Raw genomic sequence first — 19453 nt, forward strand, 5'->3', positions numbered from 1 at the left:
TCTAAAAGACTTAAGATTGAGTATCAGAAAAGGCCGCTAATCTTGCACGCGTTTTCCTCTGTCGTCTGCTAGTCACTTGTCGTCTGCTTGAAACGCCGAACACGTACCACGAGGCTGCAGAATTAATCTGACGCATGTCGGCGACGTAAGCGGTCGCCGAGGAAGTCTCTCATGCAGATATTACTTTCCTTCTGACGTTCCAAAACGGGGAAATTCCAGCCTTTGGGGCAGTGAGTGAGCTGCTGCGACATTAGCTTTTGCTGGTTCTCTTTCTGTGTGTTTACGGTTGGGGCTTGTTGCGTCAGCCTTCCAGCAGCTGTTCAAACATGGGTGACTCCTCGGAGACATTTCCTTAGCGTAAATAAAGTGCTCACGAGTAACGACCGGCTTGAGTAACTCTCTCCCCCTTCTTTTTATTCCTGGAGCTTATTTATCTTCTTTTTGCCCTGTCGCTTTTTTATGTCGCTGACTCCCGTCTCTTTTTTTCCCTCGAGGTCTTCCTCCTTGGAGCCTGGAAGGTAGCGCCATCTCTATGGTTGGTCGAGAAACGATTTTTCGTGCGGTGTGCGGGGAATCAGTAGCAGAAGTCGAAGCGCATAAGCGCGACGACGGCTTGCTTGCGCACGCATTTCACGGGTGTCATAGAGAGGTTTAGTGCGTCGTACGCTATCGCCTCTGCGTACGTAAGGGATAGCGTGGTGGTTCTGCGCAATGCGCGAAGCTCTCTTTATGTTTTGCGCGTGCGCAGAACGCCCAACGCTATCCCTTACGTACGCAAAGGCGATAGCGTACGCTGCACTAAAACCCACTATTCTTATCTTCGAAGAAGGAAGATAAATACGCATATTGATATGGTCGTTGAAGAGTTGTATGGCTCTTGCGTTATATAGTCTTCAGCCTTTCTTTCGCAGCCACGCCCGAGGAGATAGAGAGAGAGAGAGAAAGAGAAAACGCTTGTCCGTGAATGGTTTGGTCACATGTCCTATCGTGGTTGTGAAGGTGAACTCACCACAGTATGGTGAAGCAATGCATGCATCGTCCTATGCGCTTTCTCTTCTGTTTTTACATGTACCAACATAATCCGTTCTCGGGTCGTACCTGCCAGTAGCCTTGTACCCCTAAGGGCATTACTGTTCGCGAAAACATGCATGCAAACTAAAAGTCATCGCATGCAGTTGATGAGAAGTTGCCAGCTCGTGCAGAACTGTGAATATGACAGGATTAGATATATATATCGACGAGCATGCTGAAGTTATATCTGTGGAATACATTGCGGTGAACGTTACAGGTAGCTCACGATGTAACAAAACAAAGCGTTTCTCGCGGCTGTTCCTTATCTTCCGTCACTCCGGTGGGTGAACCAGGCGGATGAACACGGAACTGACAGCCGGATAGCTGAACCAAAGAGCGCATTGGTACACTGCTCCGCGCAAGAAATATGTAAACTGAAACCGTGTCGTCGCGTTTTTTTTCTTTTCTTTTCCCTGTAGTATTTTTAGCTGAAGGTCCCGATACGTGAAACCGGGAACCGACGGCGTCCAAAGTAAAAACTAAAAATTTGAGTTTTTATTTAATTAATGAGCGTATGCAAATGAGTCACGCACTGCTCAGTTCTTGTTCGATGCCTAAAGGATCGTTACGAAAAAGAAACTTCTTTAATAGCTCCACCTGTTCAGCAGGAGGACCTTTGTGAAACACCCGATGTTAAGACGACAAGTAGAAAAATTATTTTTGTGCTGAATAATCTGGCGCAACAACTTTATTTTGAGATGATGAATGTGTGTGATTACAAAAGTAAAATAAAATGCAAAGGAAAGAAGAAATAAATAAATGAACACTTGTTACGTATGTGCAAATGAATTGCGAAATTTGTACCATACGTGTTTACGCGGTAACTAGCGCCATCTGTGCACTCCTCTTTGCAACACGTCAAGTTGCTTTGAGCTGATTCCGGAAAAGCCAGTTGGATGTTTCGGTATGCACGTCGCGTTGACGAACGTGTTTTCTTTTTCTTAAAAAAAAGAGAAGAAAAAAGAAAACTGTGGGTTTATCTCTCACATAACCTGAGAGTGGATGTCGTACGGGTGTCATTCATTAAAGCGAAAGTTCCTGCTATGCTGCAGGATATGAACTTATCGGCCGCTTGTTTATCGCGGCTATGGCGGTGTAAATCTTAAAGATGGCCTTTATCTGGTTCAGAGGTTATGTGTTTCTTATTTTATTTTCAACAAGATTCCCAACATTCCCAAGAGTGTGCGTTTCGTTTAATTCTTATCAGTTCTGTCGAAGCGAGTTTTATAGCATTCTTCGGGGACAGGGTTGTAAGGGAAGCAGCAGTTCTCATTGACTTGCCATGAGAGGTGATAACGATGGGAAACCGGTTGCATACGAAAAGGTTGCAGGGTCCAACGTAGGGCGCTTTTTTTTTATCTCCTCTTTCTTAACAAGAAACTAGTGATAAACGGAAGCAGAGTTGTGCGTCGGGAACCGCATTGCCGTGATGTCACACGTAAGGCTTGTCTATAGTGGGAACCGCATTGCCGCACCTTACGATAAGCTAGAAATGCTGTATGTCTCGTTTGGTAAGCTAGAAATCGGTTCTCCTGCTCTTGCGACCGTAACGAACTCAGGTTGTAAGCACTTTGAATTCCGTCTTGGTCAGTGATCGCGCAGGCCTTTCGAGCTCGGGAAAAGCTCCAGCACATGCTTTTGGCAGTGATGGCCACTAACTACTTCTACAGTAGTTTAACTATAACTACTAACTACTTCGTGATGGAGTAGTTTAACTAGCAGTTCAACTACTTTTCTGGGGAGGTAGTTAAAACTACTGCTTTAACTACTGCAATGTATTTGAACTACATATCTAACTACTTAACGTTGTCCATCGACACCAATCCCATTCTATAGTGTTCTTGGACACCTAAATATGGACCACAAGCAGTGATAAAAGGAAGATTTAGTACACATGCACGGCACAATTGCTCTGCACCTCCGTTCTCATCAAACAATCAAGGTATCAAGGTAATCAATCATCAATCAAGGTAAAAGTCGGAAGCACAATCGTGCCATAAAGCTTGCAGCAAAATCGGAAGTAGTTGGCGCCTGCAGTAACCTAACTACTGTAATTAACTACTCGAAATAGTAGTTTAACTAGTAGTTGCACACTACATTTCTGCAATTAGTTGATAACTACTTTTTAACTACAATTAGGTAGTTTAACTAGTAGTTTAACTACATGTAGTTAACTACGGGCCATCACTGGCTTTTGGTAATGCTGATTTATGTTACGGTAGAGGGTTTCAGCGTGCGACGTTTGCTTCTTAGAACTTCTTGTTTTAGGATGTGTTTTGGTATTGATAGGTTTGTTGTTGCGGGTTTTTGGTGTTTTAACGTTTTGTACGTATTTGGCCGAACTTCAGTTGTCAATCAAACCGATGGATGGATGGATGGATTGTAGTGGCACCCCTGGCGGGCCTCTTTGTAACGAGGGTCCAACATTCGAATGCGGACATGCCTAAAAAATAATACCAATTCTAATAAATTTACGTCGACGAAATTCTTCTAATGCTCCGGATGGTTTCCTATCTCTGTTTGCCACCACTAGGGAAGGCGTCAATGTTGCCAGTTGTGGTGCAGCTGGTGGTGTGGTACACGTGGGGGGGCTATTCGTCGGGGCCCAAATTACTCCATCAAAAGTTTACTACGCTGCAGACGATACTTCCGTTTTACTTTTTATTTGCGTGTCTATTTGTGACGCAATTAGGCACCCTCCCCCTTTTTTTCTTTCGTGTTGCAGTTTATTCGCTCGTGTTCGCCGCGACGGAAGTCTAGACTCCACGCACCTTCAATGGGACATTTCATAACGGAACATTCTTGCGTGCAATTTAGGCATACATTTGAGATTGCAACGGGACGTAGCGGGCTCATCACAGCTGCAGGTAATGAATACCTCACCAATCGGTGAGGATGGCTCGGGGTATATTGCGACCGTGGCTCATTGAGGCTCAGATAAAATTTGAGAATGTGCTCAGATTAGACGTTTTCAAAACAGCCATAATTTTGGGCATGAATTCATACTGCCAATCTCTGGAGCTCCTTCTCCGGCGTGTCGAGTGCAGTCGTCAGCACTGAAGTACGAGAAGCGGGTGCTATCGTTATCTTTTTCATCTTTTGATATCCGGAAAATGAAACGCAAGCGGCTTGCTTGTTAGACGTGGAAACCTATAGCTATGTCCACACCGGGGAATGGGCTTTTGCCAGCAGAAGGCGCTTATTGAACTCCATCATCGATCGTTTTCATCATCGTCATCATCATCACCATCGTCGTCGACGTCGTCCTTCGGGACAAGTCGACTCCTACATGTCGACTCCGCCCACAAATCTGCAGACGTCTGTGACTTGATTAGGCGGGCTCATGACGCCATCGAGTCGCAAAGTAGTGCTCACGGATGCTTCAAATTGTTGTATGTACACTGATCATGTTCCGAAAACACTCGTCGGAGACGTTCTCAGCTTTCTCGAGTACCGTTTTGGGGCGTGACGTTCGCTTTCGTTTCTTTTTTATATTTTTTATTCGAAGTGACGATGACGCGAATTGGGGATAAAAACGAGTTTTACCGGGTTGAACTCTAAAACACAAGATCCTAAGTATAGATCAAAACACATTCCACTACATACAACAACAACAACGAAAAATAAAAATAAAAATAAAAAGTAGTCTTGACCGGCAACATTTGACCACCAGTGAGTTAGAGGTCGCGCTGCTTGAGTCACCCATCCAAACTTTCTATCGGTCTGATACCAGGAAAACGTTTTCCCACAAAAGATGCTAACTGCTTAAGAACCCGTCCTTTCGCTTCCGGACTTCTATCCGAAACCTTGTCGAATCGTCAACCCAACCAGCTGGCCCCATGCATTCCCCACCCAAGTTGACAGTCGTTCGTTTCGCAAAACGTGACCCAGAAGAAGGCTGGGCGGCTGACGGGGTCTCTTCTTCACAATAGAGGTCTTCTATCCAGCAGATGGACCGTCGCCATCATCGTCGCCGGCCAGCGGCCTCGCAAAACGGTTGACCGCAAGAATAGTATCGGGCCCGTGTGTGTCTCACGTGCGAACACAATCTCCCGTCCGGGAGGGTTTATTTCATTCAACGGTCTTGGGCGCGTCGTACCCCACCTGGTCCACCCAGGGTTTGGCCCAAGGTGTGCACGTGCGCTTCCGGTCTGCCTCTTGGGATATTCTCTGGGTGTTTGTTGTGGAGATATGGATTGTGTGTGTGTGTCCGGAGATTGGGGTGGGGGGGGGGGGTTGGAAATGTTGTGGGTCATCGTTTAAAGGAAGCGTGTAAATTTGTAAACGGATATAGATAGATGTGATACGGAAGTAAGAGTGATGTATGTGGTTGTCGTGATGATGGTTGGAGTGACAAATTATACGATGATTGAGTGGTGGGAAGTATAGCATAATGTGGAGGCGGTATTTGCGATTTGTAAGTTTGAGGGGAAATATTTTGGTGTTTATTTGTTTGTACATGTCGATCCGCCCCGTTGTGGTTTGTTTGTTGTAAACCCAATTTAATGAAAACGCTGACGTCTTATCGATTGTATTCGCTAGTTCTGCACCTTAAGCGCCCTGAGCCACTAACAAGGAACCAGCGACCACGAAGTATTGCGCGCTAGTGTGGTACTGACAACAAAAAAGTTTAATTTTTCGTATTCCTGAACGGGATTCATCATATCATCGTCATCATGTATTTCTCTCTCTCTCCTTGCTTGGTAATATCACAGAAGCTTAGTATGTCACCTTCCTTCTTTCCAGTGTACTTGTAGGGTACTATCAGCTGGGCAATGAAGCTTTATACTTGTAGTATTAAAAGAACAAACGAAGGAAAGAGAGATAGAGAGAGAAGGAACAGGGCAACTCCGGTCAAAATCTTCTGCCCTTCAAACCCTACCTGGAATTATACAATTGAAACCTACATGTGTGACATCGTGTCTTTGCAAATTATTATTTCTCGAAGTTACGCAAAAGTTACGGAATATGGCGAAAAGATGCGTGCGATCCTGCTCCCGCATGGCAACATTGAGCGTGCGCGGGGTGACGTCAGACACCTCTTCGAGAACCAGGTACTTTTGATCTCTCTCTCTCTCTCCCTCTTAAATTAGCAGAAATAAGCAACGACGTTTATATTTGGTGCATTGAATCCAATCGGGTGACATTGGTTTACAATACTATATAAAATAAAGCTCACTCTTCCGTGAGAATAATATTATGTGTGACGTAACACATCCAGTTTCTGCGGAAATCACCACATAAATGCATAGTGACGTTGAATAAGGAGTCGGTCATCGGTATGTGAGGCCGACGACGGCGAACCCTTTCCCCATCACCCCCACCAACCACCGGTATGATATGCGAAAGGTCATCACTGCGTGTAGATATACCTTCCACACGACAGCCTTTGTGCAATTGTCCAGGATGCTATAAAGTGCGTATCCCCTTGATATCTGATATTCATACTTCACAGATTTATCAGGTTGCCTGCTGTAGAACGCATAAACTAAAGCCAAAAGGAAGAAGAAATAAAGGCTAGGTGCCACACATCAAAACCTTCACCGTCCATATTTTGCTCTTTAAAAAAAAAACTAATCAACCTGTCCACTGGACTTTTTGCCTAAGCCCCCTTTACGAATGTGTGCAAAATAAATACGTACAAAATGTATGTATGTGCGTATGCATTTATTTATTTATTTATTTATTTATTTCCTTTCTCCGGGAAATGGAGCTCCGGCACAAGAGGGAAGAATCGATGAGGAACTGGAAAATACTAATAAGACTACCACATTGAGGAAGACAGGAATTGAAATACCATAGATATCGAGGAGAGATTTTCTTGGCATCAAGAGCAACGACAAATATGTGATGGCGGTGACACAGTGTTGGTTGATGCTGCTACAATGCACATGTTGAATGCCTTGTAGAAATGAAATGAAATGGAAAACACGAAGATCAACTTGGATGCCGTCCACATGCGACAGGGGGGCCACTGATCTTCTATGTCTTTGCACGGTCCTTGCCATGTAGACTGAATTGCGTCAGTGACCTTCTCTGCGCATGCGTCGTAGCAACACCTTCGTAGCGTTTTTTTTTTTTTCGCCTTTCTCATCGGCGTTCATCCACCGATCGATGCTGTTTTCGTGTCCCGCAAAATTCGGCAGCTTTTAGGTAAATTACTTGCGCATATATTTTGTTTTTATTTCCGCCCGTCGTTCTCGGAGTCTCATCGCCCTGAATGAAAGCAGGTCGCATGAATATCGTACAAAGGCAAGCGTCCACTCCACGGATCATTGAACATTGATGCATTGGCGCATAATCGTCATTGAGAAAGACAGGTGGTCACCCAGACCTTCTCCTCGCTCTACTAAGCACGTCCATTTTGGTCGCAATTCGTTTCGCTTTCACCAGAATGACAACATTTACATGCCTATGTACAGGAAACACTTTCGTTTTGTTTGACACCTCATCGCTTTCCATCACTGTTCTGTGGCTCCCTGTCCATCTTCTGACGTCACTGTTTGCCCGTGTCCCATCTGCAAGGGCCCACAACATGGGCCTGCTGACCCCATTCCGCGCCAGAAAGGGAAGAAAAGAACCATCGTTTTGCCCCCGTGTGAGCAGACCACTCCTTCCAGGTGAATGCATGGAGCCAGGGTGGGAAAAAAAAACTCGGGGTGGCGGTGGTTGCCAGGCTGGAATGCGTTCTTGGACCAAGAGTGGCGAAAGTCTATTGCGTGAAAGGGATTCGACTTTCATTGACGGCACTCCTCTGCGGCAGATGGGCGAATCTTGTTTACGTCTTCCGCATTTATTTGGTTGCGGTAGTAAGATGTTGTGCGCGCCGTTTCGGGTGGTTCCGAAGTGCGTCTTCGCTTTTGTAGGAGGACGGGTGGCGAACGACATCTACCGGTGGGCGGAGGCGTTCTCTTGTGGGATATTGTGTTTATAGCTGGTAATGATGGGGGCATTTTTGGTGGGGAAAGGAGGCTTATTGAAGGCGAGGACGAACGTGAAATTTGAGCAGAGCGTTAGACGCGGGTGCTCACAGTATATGGTAGGATGTTTCGTGTGCCTTCTGCACTTTCATTTCAGCAGTCTGTAGTGGTTTACTGTGACGCGCTGGGTGCAATGCTACAATGGTGGAGGCATGGAAGCCAAGAAGTCTTACGTCCACGCAATGATTGATATCCATAGGCTCTGCTCTGATGATGATGATGATGATGATTGAAGAAACAAATGAGATGTAGGCGTCACTTAAGTTGGACTGGCTGAGGGATTTTGTCGGGATTTTCTTTTCGGGGGTGGAGTTCCGTAAGGGGGATGGAACGCCGATTTCTGCCGCTTTTCTTGCTTTTTGGCCTTTCCTACAGGTATGTTGGGGCATTCTTGCAAGATTCTTGGGGGCATTAGGGGATCTTGGGGATGCTAGGAAAATCCCTGGACTGACTACTCCGGGTCAATTTACAGCACTTCGCTAAAGTCTCAAAAATGAGGTCTCCATGTCTAGGATGCTGAGAAATTACACAATTTTATGTAATTTCATGGACTATTCATTGTGGACTATTTCATGGACTAATTTCATGTAAAGTTCATGGACTAAACCTCTCTCCTCCTTCATACTCATACAAGAAACAGATTTTACTTTCAATAATGTAATGAGTACTGATTGGGTTCATGGAAACTGTACCGCAGTGAAATTTATCGATGTTGGTTAGATTTTCTAGCTTTGACGCGTGTGATATACCTTCCCTCCTGTACCTATTTATAGCATATTATAGACAATGATTGCTCCCATGATTGTGTAGTGCAGTGATTGTTGTAATGTTATGTACATGTTCATTCTTCGTTTTGTACCCCCCCCCCCCCTACTGTATGACGCAAGGCGATGTAGCGTAACAAGCATGAATAAAAAAAAAGAAGTCGACGTTGCGCGGTTTGTCGATGGGCTCCGTTCCTATCAATTCGTTGTACGTTCGTTGGCTCTAGTATGTAGGATGTATTTTTACCGACTTAAGGGGCACCAATATGTATATCTTTGTAAATCAACATCAAATGGCAGTGCGCACTGAACACGAAAGACCGTACGGATAATATATAATATGCATGTTTATCCTCCATCCCACACCTCGAAACACAGCGATGTTCTGCCCATGATTGTTACCGCACACCGGCACTCGCAATCTCTCCATCGACTATACACAGTCAATATCGACGCCCTATACGAACATGGAATCGGCCGCAGCTGCATAATTGGACCACGTGGCTTCCCGATGCTTCACACAGAAGCAGGGTCCGAGCGGGGGCCATTGTTGTGCGCATGCGTGCGTACGGGGCGCGGACCATGTGCTCTTTAGGGTCCGATCCAGCTGGCAAAGGGGTGCTGCTGGGCGGGTGATTGTTCGCCAACGTATCTCCCGTATGTCACCCTGCATCTGCATCCGATAGACACAGAGGTGGTGGAAGTAGTGGCAGAAGGTCTCTGGCATGCTGGGAGTTGTAACGGCTGCAGTGTTCTTCTACAAGCGGTTATCGCACCGATTGTTTGATTGATACTGGCCTGAAGTTCTGCAACTGACCACCTGCTCCTATGTAACGAATGTTATATTCTTCTCCTCCTTCTTTTATTGCTGTATGAGGATATCACGAGTAAATTATGTAGACGAAGTATGTACTCGCGTGTCCTAATTCTGAACTTAATGTGTGAGCGAGCATGTTTAACACGTGCACAGTCACTAGTGAAAAATATGACCGGGACAATACTTATTTCAGTATTGATCAGCTTTTGACCGCAGTGCCAGCAAAGGTACAGCAGCGCGGTTCATACATGAAAGATACTGACTACAACTTGAAAGCACTTCGAGCATCGTACACCACAATACATTATTCCTGCACACTCCATATCATCGTCATCATGTATCTCTCTCTCTCTTCTGCACACTCTATAGTACTTTGTCTTCAGGATCAAGAACAAGGGAAACTTGATGATGGTATGAGGTGTGTGAGCGCTGGAGTTGTGGTACCCTACCCCATTACATATTTTGATATTACATGAGGTGGGAATGAAATAGATGAACCACGTCCACAGAGTATCAGATGGGCCAGCTGGCATAAGGGAACCCATAGCATCCTTTGAATGCGTCGAACCCTCTCAACGAAGAATATTCATGAAATGTCGAACTGGGCCTTTTGGTACTGCATTCATGTGTGTCATCTTCTTTGTTGCCTTAGCGCTTTTAGTGATGGGAATAGTATTCTGTTCTCCTGATTTACTCCACCAAGCGTGTGCAAGGTAGCAGGCGCTACGTCCGCAGCTAAGTTGTTCTTTAATATTATTGCCTATGCAGGAAATTCAACAGTGAAGCCTTCTTTAATATTCACAAGCTTTCATGTATAGTAGACTCATTTCTGCAGATGCGAAACGTATATACAAGTTGCACAAATATATATATATACAAGAAAGGTCTCAGGTGAACAGTAAATGGAGAGAGAGAAAAATAATTTTTTTTCGTGTGGTGGTCACTGTGTATGAACTCGGTTTAGAGATGGAGTTTGGAGAATTTGGGCTAAGAAAGAAAGTGCCCGAGGTGCCACTTCCGGAGTGCCAGAGTGGCCGATTATTGTCTAATAAAATGAAATAGGTTACTAATAGGCACTAACGCTCGAAGCTTTGCTTCACAGACTCCGACTCAATGTCCCATTGGCCATTGCATTTCTGTTCAAGATATGCGCGCCCAACCTTCGTCGTTGTGTTCAACGTGTGGTGTGCGTGAAGATTCGAAACATATTCTTCTCGAATGCGCGTGGTTTCGAACTGCACGTTTGCAACTTGAGAGATCCCTGGACCGTCTTCATAGTCGACCCTTTGACGTCGTGAAAGTGCTGGGCGAATGGCCTGCGATTCATCGTCAGGGTGCACAGCGCTCATTCATCACCTTCGTTAAGAGCATAGCAGAGTTCTCGTCTTTTTCGACGCTGTTTTTCTCTTTTTTCTTTACTAGACCTGGAGTAGCTTGTCCCGCAGTGAGCGGGCTCACATCTCAATTTTTTCTCCTATCATCATCATCATCATCATCATCATCATCATCATCATACAATATACGGTGAACGATGAGAGTAATTATATCCCAGTGGCGAAGGAAGCATCGAACTTAACAACAACACGTGAATTTATAACTTTTCTTCTTTCACAAAAAATTTGTTGATTGATTGATTGATTGATTGGCTGATTGATTGGTAAAGGAAAATCATGGAGATGTTAGTCCCAAGCCACTCGGGACTCGCTATACTAGAAGCGCACATATCATAAACCTCAAAATCACCTAAATGAGATGGAGCTGCAGGCACCCTTAGGGCAGCCACCCTGCTCCTGCTCCAAGTCCTTCCCCCTTCTTTTTTTTTTTTTATCAGTTAATTAGTACTACTACTACTACTACTACTACTCCTACTCCAGGACGCGTTGTTTGAGGCTCTGTTTTGTTCAGACAAGGATATGCGGGCCTTGTATATGCAACTCTTGAAACGAATGTCATTTGAATAGCGTACGCATGCGCTTTTGGGGCATCAACAAAGAGGTAAGGCGCCGTCGCTCCGCATTGCGCAGCACACAATATGGGATCTGGACTTACACGGTGACCACCGCTTATTTATTTAGGGCCCCGAAAACACTTGGGTATACGCTATCTTAAAATCTCCACGTTATTGGAATATACTTTTTGTTGTAAATATTCAGATTTCGAAACCTGCGAAAAGTATGGTACGCGTGAACCAGGAACTGTCCCCTTGCACAACAGGCCGTGTTGTTGTTCACGTCCCACAGTTACGATAAAAAGTCATAGTGTCGTGGAATGTGTGGCACATACCCTTGAGAAAGAGAAGTGTCGGGGCTGTGTCAACTGTCAGCCCACCAGATGCTTTGGTTTTGTTTAGGCAGGGTTATCGGCTATCGTGTCAAGACCAGGCATATTTCGCAGATGGCCGTCTACATCTGGAAACAGATTTCTCCTCCGCTGATGGCCCTGCAGAATTCATCGCGTCTGTGCGTAGATTGTCGCTCTATCTGGGAACGAGCTGGTATCGGGGCCAGCGGAGCTTCCCTGTTTTTGAAGATAAAGCGTATACTAGCTGTTCGCTGAGCTGGCTTGATATACGCGCTAACACGTGCTAATAAGACATGACGAAACTCATTGCGCTTTTTCAGCGTCGCAAATACAGCTATACTGGATTGAAACTGTGCGAAAGTGGGTGTGTGGAAAACTGTGCGTTCGAAGTCACGAAACAAAGGATGGTCCAGAAGAAACTGTTGTGTCTATAGAAATAGTTTATTAAACGTTATCGGATACGCGTTACAATAGAGTGTTGTAGTATATCGTACGCTATCGCTGTTGTGTACCTAAGGGATAGCGTAGGTGGTTCTGCGCACTGCGTGAGGCTCTCTTTCTGTTATGGGCGTGCGCAGAACCACCAACGCTATCCCTTCCGTACGCAAAGGCGACAGCGTACGATGTACCAAAACTCTCTAATGTGACGATCCAGGGTAACGTTCGTTATAGTTTTGACACGGTATCTTCAGTTCGCCGATCGGTGTCCACGACCATAGTGAGCTGTCTGTCGCTATTACTTCATGGTGCCAGCGGGATCAATGCTACGAGCAACATCTGTTTTCCTAAGACTCATTGATATATGTAATTCCTATTTCAGAACATATTTAAAATTCATATTCACTCGCTTAGTTGGAAACATTTAAGGGGCCACATGTTATGCTACCTGTGGGAACAACCTTTTCGCCGACCGAGAACGTTCGCCAGGAACGGGAACCCATAGAAAACCTAAGCTATGCGCATAGCAGAAAAACGACACGACACGAAACCTCAAACCAGCAAAAATATTCAAAAAATAATGTAGTACTCGTGGAGAGAGCCGGTTACTCCAGTTCAATAGACCTCTCCCTGTTTGTAAACAAATGACGTCATAGTGTTCGATAGCGCCACCAATTTGGTAGATTTGAACTACGCTCAAAGCTAGGAGCACAAGGTCGCGCCCGAAAGGTCTTGAGGGGATGACGACGGTCCATGAAAGGGATGCGACCTTCGGTCCTACTTTTCTTTCAACAGGAGGTAGCGAACAAGTGCCCATTCGCGGAACCCAGCCCTCCCCTTCCGATTTGTTTCGGTTTCAGTCTGTCCACCAACGTCATGATGACGTTTCTCGGATATAAATCTATTAAATACCCAGGTTTTCGCCCGTTCCGTCCATATACCTGAGCCTTTCTTGGTGTAGATATCGTCCACTAGTTGGCCTGCCTGTATCCGTATATTCACACGAGCGACATCCTCACGGAATATTCTAGTAGAAGAAAAAGCGAAAACACTGCTCACAGAGCCGAAGTTCCGACCCGTGTTATATGTTGAGCATTCACACGGTGCGGAATATCGGGACTGGCGAACTGCGCATTTAGCAGACGACACAGTCACCGTATTTTCCTGTCGTCTGCTACGGAATATCTTGTGGCTGTGTAGCAGGATATTCCCAACGGTTAGCAGTGTACTTGAAGACACGACGTTGGGCGCTCGCGCTCACGTGACAGCAGAACGCTATGACGCTTTTCGCATCTTCCGCTTCTGGGGGAATGTGAATACACGGTTTATGCCATCGTATATCCGTCTCATCAGAAAGTAATCTTGGTGTGGAGGCACGTCGACTCCTCCAGTACGGCGACAGGACCAAGGCCGCTGCGTTGAAACAGCATACGGTCATTATTGACCCTGACCACCCTGATCGTGCCCCTTATTTATATGCCATACAGATGTCTGTGCTGATCAGGATGCTTCCACGCTAAACGTTGTTGCATTGTTCTCTCGCGTGTGTATACCGCATTCTTGATTCGTGGTCCGAAATAGTAACATGGAAATTGACTGCTACAGGGACTGCTTGCACGAACGTCGAGGAAATTCCTCGGTGGTGTCTTCAGTAGCTTCGGTACAGTGCTTCGGGCCTCAAAGCTGCTCGTGCGCAAAGCACTTCCAACGTCACCTATATGAAGAAAACATGGTCGCTTAAACGCCGTGACTTCAGGTACCCGCCAATGGCGACTGTGGGAGCCGCTAGCAGCCCTCTGGTGGCCACAGAAAGCATGTATATGAAATCGTCTGCGATGATTGGCTGAAGCAAACGACGCCCTGACTTTGCATGTCCACATGGCGATAGAGTGAGAGGAGGGATTATGGAACCCTAGTGTATCTAGGTGGCGTTGGTCGAGCATGTGCCTTAGATGGCGCAGCGTTAGATACTACGCTAATTAGCCTTTCGCGCCTGAAGGTTCGAAAAGGTTCTACTTAAACAAGCAAACACAACTAAGAAAGCTACAAGGGTGGGCTACCACCTGACCGGCAATCAGAGAGAGAGAGTGAGAGAGTGGGATCTATTTATTTTGGCAGGAAACGTCAGCCAGAAAGGACGGCTTGCTATTCTTGGTTGGCAAATAATTTCTTAGTGGGTAGTCAAGTTCCTGGTGTAGTCGGAGTCTGCGAAGTGGGGTCAGAGGTCGGGGGTCTTCTGCCGTCCCACCCACGGTGCCACAGGCTGCTGAGGAGGCCGATATCCCGCACGGGTAGTTGAGAAGAGCTGCGGTTATACCACCGCTGCGTGTGGTGCAACATGATGAAGAAGTGGCGCTGCAAGATAGATGTTTGAGTATTCAAGGCCGGTCAGGCGAGTCTTGAGCGTGTCGCGGAAGGCTTTGAAACGGTGGCAGTCGAGAAGAATCACAGCGCTGTGGGTCCGATTCCGGCCGCTGTCATTTACTGGCTTTTCGTCAGATACCCCTTATCCTAATCGTCGATACACTTTCTGTAACTTACCGCCCTATTTTTAAAAAAATAAAAATCCCGTGTTAGCGTTGCGAAGCAAGTGTGGCTATGAGCGGCGTACAGATGTGGAGAGATGGAGAGAGGACATGGGAATGTCTTGAACGTCACGTCAAAATAAAAGTTCAGCTGAGCTGAAAAAAAAAAGTTCCGTAGGTGGTAGCCAAGATCGTGCTGAAGACTGGGATGTAGTGGGTTCGAATCCTACCACCGACTGTGCTATCTGAGGTTTTCCCTGGGTTTTCCGGCAAACGTTGTAGACGAATGTCGGCACAGTTCCCTTTGAAGTCGGCCCAGGACGCATACTAACCCCTCCCCCTGTCCCCGACTGCTTCCTGCCGTCCACGTCCCTACGGCTCTCATAGCCTCATGTGTTGCTTCGTGGCGTTACCACGGAATAATAATAAAAAAAAGGTATGCCTCAGTTAAGCTCCTATTTTTAGTTACACTGTCTCGTCAAATACCGGAATGAATGCAACACACCGTCCGGCAGCGCGTACTCCCGCGACGATTTGTCTTCAGCACCCATGCGCCAGTGAATAGCTGGACAACGGATATTACGTCACAATCGGAGACAACAGCGCCCCCTCTCGAATACGGTTATCGACGACTTCCCGTTTCCTATTCTGTCTTGTCCGCCGTCTTTTCAGCCGGCTTCCTGAGTTGATTCGAGGAGAGCTGAGGCTCCACGCCCTCCCAATCGTCGGAGAAGACTTCCTCTCATCCTAATCGGGGTGTAATGTGCGGATTAATCGGCGGATAATCCGGGTCTCTTTTTTTACGCAATGGCTGCCACCGGATACATTCCTCACGTGGTTTCCGGACGGAGCACAATGTTGCTTGCTTTTTCCTTAGCTATATTCATGCCGGGGGGTAGTTCTCGTTTATAGGTCCCCGTTTTATAAGACGCTGTGTGCGTCACACTAAACGGAATAAGTTAGTGTGTCACGAAGGGATGTGGTTTTCCTCTTCGGATGTGGTAAAGGTGACGTTGTTGGCGTTGGTTTGAGGGGGAGGAAGTGACTTTCTGCAGTGTCGTCTGCGCGTTTAATGCGGAAGTTTAGTCATCCATCATTTGTTGTCACTGCTCAGTGGGTGCGAATCTAGTGGTCGTGTTAGTGGTGATTAAGCCTTCCGTTTCCTTCTGATGGTCTTCGCGTTAGGAAGTTGATTGTTTGAAAACGACAAGAAAATGCAGATGTCGAAGCCGGCAATTGCCTGCAAAGCCGGATAAGGTGCTTCAGTAGTGGGCTGTGTAGAGAACCGGAAAACGGATGTCGTCGCATTACACTATATACTGATCTTGCATAGCCTCCTTTCTAAACGAAACGGGCATTGGAACTGATCGAACGCCCTCAGGCTTAACGTGACTGCGAGTGTTTCTCTGCAATGACTTCAGTGAAGTGGCATGTGAAGGCTGAAGTGGCAAGCTCTTAAATAAAGCATTAGGAAGCTCTTTAGAGTAAATTATTCACGAAGGCCACATACGCGTTTCGGAAAGTACAACTCCCGCTGGCGTCGGGTCACGTCACGACTGAAGCATGCTGTTGCCAAACAGAAATGTCTCATGGACATCTACAGTGGTCTCTCCAGACTACCGAGGAAGCGTGCTGGGGGGGGGGGGGGGGGGCATTATTACAATTACGTCATAACTGCTTAACGTATCATTACCGACATGCGTCTAAAGCTGCAATAGCAAGGGGGTGCACAGGCAAGGAAATTAGAGGGTGTTGCGAAATATTTGGGGGCGTAGGGGAGGTGGGTTGGATAAATCTGTGGACATCTACTTACTGTGGATGTTCAGTAGGCTAATTGATAAAATATGCGCTGTTGTAATATTGACCGAGAGGTTTACCCTATATAGTTAACGTCTCTTTGGCACAGAACAGGTCGCTAATCTAATGCCAGCTGCATAGCGCACAATTACATCCCAGTGCACGATCACCAGAGAGTGAAAACACCAGCATCATCTGTTACGCCACCTGGCGGATACCACAAAAACTCCACAGAAGGCTCCCGTCACGAATGGCCAGAGCAAACATGGTTGCGTCTTCTTCTTTTGCACCTTCCTCCCTTTAAATATCTCTCACATCCGCAGTCATGTGACATTATGCGGCAATCTCAGAAGTTCCCACAGTCCTAAACATCGCAGACGAACGTTTTTTTTTTACGTGTCGTCTGCTTTTCCGCCGATGTTTGTTCAGCGCCGCTATTAGCTAAGCACCCCACCCCAACTGTTCATCGTCGAGTCGAGAAGATTTAAGAGCCAGGCCTCAATATCGCTGTAATACGAGAACCTACTGACACAAGCCCTACGTAACACAACAAAAGACCCTCCCCCCACCTTCCCGATTCCCCAAAAAAGGTGGGCACGCTGTTGTTGGGTTGCATTGTACGTGCAGTCGTGTATTCGACACTCGCCAGTGCGTGAAATCGCATTGGTTAACCAATTTAGTGACAGATGGAATCGGCCAGAAGGTAGTTCCGTCGATCGCCGCGTGGCGGCGTTCCCGTGCGCGCGAGTTTGTCGTCTGCATTCGAGTGGGGTGCAAGATGGTTTCGGTATTGCAGATGGCTACTCGATGCCGGCTGCAGGAAAGTTCGTTACACGGGGAGACATCATCTGCCGCTAACGAATTATTTGGAGCATCTGCGTTTTTGTGCCGTTTTGTGCGGAGGAGAGGTGTGGTCAGACGGCACGATGCTCTGTATGTATTCATGTCCCGAATGGGGGGTTCTAATCAAACGCAACGGGATGATGCAGACTGGCGTAGCATGAGGCGAGAATGTCCTTATGTCTCCGACACTTCACCCTTGTTTTTCTTTCCTATATTTGGTTCATTTGCGGCACAAAAAAAGAAAAAAAAAGGAAACTGATTGATTGATTGATCAGTCAATCAATCAGTTTCTTCTTTTTTTCTACAATCTGCTAGTGTAGGGCTTTGGGCAGAGTACACTTTGTCATTGAGTCTCGATCGGATACAAGCTAACCAGAAATTTGAGCGGCATTACAGAGGCTAAAAAGTACGGCTATATGACATGCACTGAGTCATGTCGTTGTCATCGTTCTAAGCTTTTCACGTAACTGACATGGTTCCTGCACGCCAGTAAGAACACCGATATCGCCATGTGCAACTCTAAACCCAGTTGACGGGATCTTCGGTGATTGCGGTTTCGTAAGCGTATGTGACAACACGATATCTACGTTTGCCTCGAGTTTGTCTCTCTGCATACGCACTATGAGTTATCATGGAAGACATCTGTGCCGTCTTGACCATTCGGTAAACTTCACCGGAACATAACCAAACACTTCAATGACATCCATAACGGCAAAGTTTTGAGAAAAAACCCGGAAATGTTTAGCAAAGCACAATAGAGGCAGTTGTATCTTCGCGAGACCGCCGGTTAAACCTATTTCTGTCCTTTGCCAGAAACCCTTCTCCTGTGCCCAGACAGCCGTTCCTCAAGCTATATTGCTGTTTGCATACTGAAGACTAGCGCCACCCTCGTGGCACGGTGGTTGTGTTGTTGTTTCTACAGACATCAATCGTATTCTGGCAGGCTCGAGAAGAACACAGAGTTGTATTCAGTGGATGCTCCGAGGAAAAAAAAAGCCTACTGGGGATTGGGTTCCCGATTTAGGCCTGCTGTAGCCCCGTGATTCACCGCAATGGTGTCCCGGTATTGGGTTTCGCTATACGCTGGAATAACTGCTTTTGGAGGATTCAGGGTTGTGTGGACTAAGCCCTTTTTACGATATATAGTCTAATGCGAAAAATGTGATCACGTGACATGATGAGATGTTTGCTTTGCTTGAAGGAAGATATATGACGACAGCTTGCTGAAATTTTATCTCGATCGAGTCTGATAAGTTGTCCCAGTGACGGTGTTGTGTAGCGTGGTCTTTTCCCTCGCTGCTACCGCTGGGTTATCACAGAAATATGTCTGTCGCAAACAATGCCTTCTAACGTTTAGACAGTGGCATTTGATTAAAGTTTCATTGGTCAGGCTGATTGATTGATTTTAAAAGAAAAAAATGGAGATGGTAGTCTCGAGCCACCCGGGACTGGCTACTCCAGGACGCGTTATTAATAAAAGAAAGGGAAACTACACAATGCCTTCTAACGTTTTGACAGTGGCATTTGATTAAAGTTTCATTGGTCAGGCTTCTACGTGAGCTTCTAATAGGTTCTTCCGTGAGTTGCATCTCGCAGGCAAAAAGAAAAAAAAAGAAGAAGAAAGAGAGAGAGGCATACAACAGAAACAGTCAAGAAATATAACTGAGCGTAGATGGACGCAGAGGAGCATCAGGTCTTAATTGTATCTTCCTCTTACATCTTATATTTTAAAATCTATTTTCGAATCCGCTGAATTGTCCTTAGTCCGCGCCCTTTAAATTTGTTGAGTAATCATGAAAGACGTTATCGTCAAAAGTGCCTTATGTGGAGCAGGGTTTTGGTTCACGGACTTAGGAACACGCAGAAGTCGTGACCTCTCGTTGTCTTGTCTTTCGGTCTCGTCGCTGTGTTCTACAC

At 46.2% G+C, this 19453-nt stretch overlaps 1 protein-coding gene across 1 annotated transcript in view; it reads left to right on the top strand.

Annotated features, from left to right (window-relative positions):
• LOC135397497 (uncharacterized) overlaps positions 1–19453 on the top strand; it is a 151559-nt gene that overhangs the window by 13381 nt on the left and 118725 nt on the right. The window lies entirely within an intron of this gene.

The sequence above is a fragment of the Ornithodoros turicata genome, chromosome 6 (genome assembly GCF_037126465.1).
Source record: "Ornithodoros turicata isolate Travis chromosome 6, ASM3712646v1, whole genome shotgun sequence".
Taxonomy (NCBI): domain Eukaryota; kingdom Metazoa; phylum Arthropoda; class Arachnida; order Ixodida; family Argasidae; genus Ornithodoros; species Ornithodoros turicata.